The sequence below is a fragment of the Bos indicus x Bos taurus genome, chromosome 19 (assembly GCF_003369695.1).
Source record: "Bos indicus x Bos taurus breed Angus x Brahman F1 hybrid chromosome 19, Bos_hybrid_MaternalHap_v2.0, whole genome shotgun sequence".
Lineage (NCBI taxonomy): Eukaryota > Metazoa > Chordata > Mammalia > Artiodactyla > Bovidae > Bos > Bos indicus x Bos taurus.
The window spans coordinates 956,905-961,162 of NC_040094.1; the positions used below are offsets into that span (position 1 = coordinate 956,905).

Sequence of the window (4,258 nt, forward strand, 5' to 3'; positions counted from 1 at the left end):
GAGTCTAAGAAAGTGACATCTGTGATAAGTAACATGGGCTTCTGTGTTGTAGTCAGACAAGCTTAGATTTATAGTTATTAACAATATAGGATGACCTGGTATTCACCATGTATATAGAGGAGCATTATAGGTACTCCCAGTTTTCTGAAGTTAACTTTAAGCACTTGGTTTTTATGAAGAACAACATTAATACTTGATTTTACTAATTAAAAAAATGGGATTTTTAAAATTTAAATTTATTTATTTTAATTAGAGGCTAATTACAATATTGTATTGATTTTGCCATACATCAACATGCATCCACCACGTTGTTTTTACGAAAGCCAACACACAAGACTCCATAACCATACAAATGTTGGTGAGGTTTTAAATATTGCTTTTTTTTTTTTTTTTAATTGAAGCACAGTTAATTTGCAATGGGTTCGTTTCAAGTGCACAGCAAGGTGATTTATTTATAAATATACCTATCTATACATGTATAACGGAGAAGGCAATGGCACCCCACTCCAGTACTCTTGCCTGGAAAATCCCATGGATGGAGGAGCCTGGTGAGCTGTAGTCCATGGGGTCGCAAAGAGTCGGACACGACTGAGCGACTTCACTTTCACTTTTCACTTTCCTGCATTGGAGAAGGAAATGGAAACCCACTCCAGTGTTCTTGCCTGGAGAATCCCAGGGACAGAGGAGCCTGGTGGGCTGCCGTCTATGGGGTCGCACAGAGTCGGACAAGACTGACGCGACTTAGCAGCAGCAGCATACATGTATAATACTGGGAGGGATTGGGGGCAGGAGGAAAAGGGGACGACAGAGGATGAGATGGCTGGATGGCATCACCGACTCGATGGACGTGAGTTTGAGTGAACTCTGGGAGTTGGTGATGGACAGGGAGGCCTGGCGTGCTGTAATTCATGGGGTCACAAAGAGTTGGAAACGACTGAGCGACTGAACTGAACTGAACTGAATATATATATATTTGAGATTCTTTTCCATTTTAGATTACCATTACCATACTAATGTTTCTTTGTAAAAGTGAAGTGGTATAACTTGAACTTTCAATAAATGAATAAACTTGTACAGCTGAAGTATATTGTAACACGTGAGACAAAGCTACAACACATTAACACTATCTTCACAAAAGAGGTAAATCAATAAGATCACAGATAATTTTTTCCATCTACATGAAAAAACATACAACAGACAACTCATTTGAAAGAAACTGAGTTAGAAGCCCTAGGTTGAAAGTTTGTAAGGGAACTTCATTCTGGAGTTATAGGTCCTGGACATACTTTATGGGAGAAGCATGTGTGATGTGAGGCAAGTAAATCAGTAAACCTGTCTTGGCTTCAATTTGCTTCTCTATAATTTGGGAACAATGATAAAGAAACTACCGGTTTTGGTTGTGGATAAATCAACTGAAGTGAATGTGCCTGGTAGATAATAAAGGGTTCATATAATGTACTTATATGGATCAGATATGCAGAGCAACAGCTTTGGAAATTAACCATTTGCTTTTCTGTTGAGATTTGCAAGAGATGTTTACTCTTGTTTCAAATGGCTCCTCAAGTCTTGGTATAAAAAATGAAAATGTTTTCTTTATATTCAATAAAAAAAAAATGTGAGCCATAGGGATATTTAATAAAAAAGAGCAAATTAAGAGTAATTTCAAAATTTCTGCTTTATCTTCTCTATTACAAAGAGAATTAGAGTTAGAGTGTAAAATATTCTTTCCTTCTTTTGTCAGTGACACTCATTTTGCTTTTGATAAATCCATAGTGCAGGGGAAAAATTAGCTATTATTCCCTCATTCAACTCCTTCTTCACCATGCATTTACCCAATGATTCTATCCAATGTTTGCATTACCACAGGGTAAGTAAAAATGGAAAAAAAAAAATGAGATTAAGGTCCTATGGAAAAGCCAATTTCATCAGAGTGGCATATGAGAAATCTGAAAAAGCAGCAGTAAGACTCTGGAGAAAAACTTCTTACTCTACAATCATCAAACTGTGGATTTAATGTTCTTTTCATTGCCTATTCTGAACCTATGAACAATGAAACTTTGACAGTGTACATTAAAATATCAGTATGTTTAAAATAATGACTAGCCAAGATTAAGAAACCAACAAGTGTTAGTTCCTGGATCTCTCTCCCTCTTGATCTACAAAATTTCTTACTTTTCATTCACACTTTACAACAGGTGTAGCCATCTGAATATATATAAACAATTACTTTCTTGGCACCGTGAATAGCCTGAGTCACTCTCCTCTTCAACAAACTCCTCATGGCATTTTTCACCTCTGTGTTTCTCATTGTGTAAGTGATAGGATTTAACACGGGAGTGAGGATTGCAAAGAACATAACCACAAATTTTTCCACAGGGTAGGTGACCTCAGGACACATAGAGGTGAATATACAGGGACCAAAAAAGAGCACCACTACCGTGAAATGGGAGCCACATGTAGAGAGGGCTTTGTGTCATGCTTCAGAGCTATGGGATTTCAGAGAGTGCAGGATGACTGTGTAGGAGATGAGAAGCATGATAAAAATAAAATAAAATAAGCACATTCCTGAAGGGTTAGCTGCCTCCATGATGCCAAGCTTGTAGGTGTCACTGCAGGTGAGTTCCAACAGTGAGAAGAAATCACACATGAAGTGATCAATGATGTTGAGACCAGAAAAGGTCAAGTTTACAAAGAAAAGAATCTGCACGGTGGTATGCAGGATGCCCCCAATCCAGGCCACCACCACCAGGAGCTGGCAGAGCCCCTGTCTCGTGATGGTCATGTAGTGCAGAGGCATGCAGATGGCCACGTATCAGTCATAGGACATAGAAATGAGAAGGATGATCTCTGAACCTCCCATTATGTGTTCCAGAAAGATCTGAATCAGGCAGCCACTCCAGGAGATGGTTCTCCTCTGGTACAGCAGGTCAATGATGAGTTTGGTGGTGGTGACAGAGGTGAAGATGCCATCTATGAAGGACAAGTGAGTGAGAAAGAAGTACACGGGAGCAGAAAGTGTGGAGGTGAAGGAGATGGTTATGACAATGAGCAGGTTGGCCAACACAGTAAACAGGAAAATGAGCAAAAAGACAATGAAGAGCATTTTCTGCAAGTGTGGATTCTGTGTGAGTCCCAAGAGAACAAATTCAGTCACGTTGTTGGGACATGTGAGGACATCCATTTAGGAAGTAATAGCTTCCTATGTCCTGAATTATCTACAAATAAGTTTAAAAAAAAAAAGATACCAATTCCATGTCTTGGCTATTTGGGGCTGGTGCACTGGGACGGCCCAGAGGGATGGTATGGGGAGGGAGGAGGGAGGAGGGTTCGGGATGGGGAACACGTGTATACCTGTGGCGGATTCATTTTGATATTTGGCAAAACTAATACAATTATGTAAAGTTTAAAAATAAAATAAAATTGGAAGAATAAAAAAAAAAAAAAGATACCAATTAACCATGTAAGAAATTTGAGCTGAATTTCTTACAACAAAGAAATAATGATTATTTTACTGTGGAGCATGTCCTTGTCACTTTTGTCTCAGTTCTTGTTTCAAGCCATTTATAAATGTTTCCAAGATGATTTCCATCTCTACAGACACCTAGCACCTGTCACCTGTTAAACACCCATAGAACAATGTTTCGTGTGTAATTTATTGAGAAATCAGTGTTCTGTCTACATGAGATTTAGATTCTTCTATTATTTCTGCTGAAAGCGATTCTACAAAGTCATCTCAGTGCCTCATGAGCCCGCCTATCTGTCCAACAGCTTACAAATTATAATTCTCAGATGTATGTTGTAAGTTGAGAAGTGCTGCTGCAGCTGCTAAGTCACTTCAGTCGTGGCTGACTCTGTGTGACCCCATAGATGGCAGCCCACCAGGCTTTCCTGTCCCAGGGATTCTTCAGGCAAGAACACTGGAGTGGGTTGCCATTTCCTTCTCCAATGCATGAAAGTGAAAAGTGAAAGTGAAGTTGCTCAGTTGTGTCCAACTCTTTGTGACCCCATGGAATGCAGCCCACCAGGCTCCTCCATCCATGAGATTTTCCAGGCAAGAACACTGGAGTGGGGTGCCATTGCCTTCTCTGTGAGAAGTGCTACACACAGGAAAAAGCAGAGACAGTACTTTGCCAACCGAGGTCCGTCTAGTCAAGGCTATGGTTTTTCCAGTGGTTATGTATGGATGTGAGAGTTGGACTGTGAAGAAATCTGAGCAACAAAGAATTGATGCTTTTGAACTGTGGTGTTGGAGAAGACT

General features: G+C 39.7%; 1 pseudogene; it reads right to left on the bottom strand.

Annotated features, from left to right (window-relative positions):
• Positions 1 to 2,179: 2,179 nt before the first annotated feature.
• LOC113877395 lies at positions 2,180 to 3,181 on the bottom strand (annotated as a pseudogene).
• Positions 3,182 to 4,258: the final 1,077 nt, after the last annotated feature.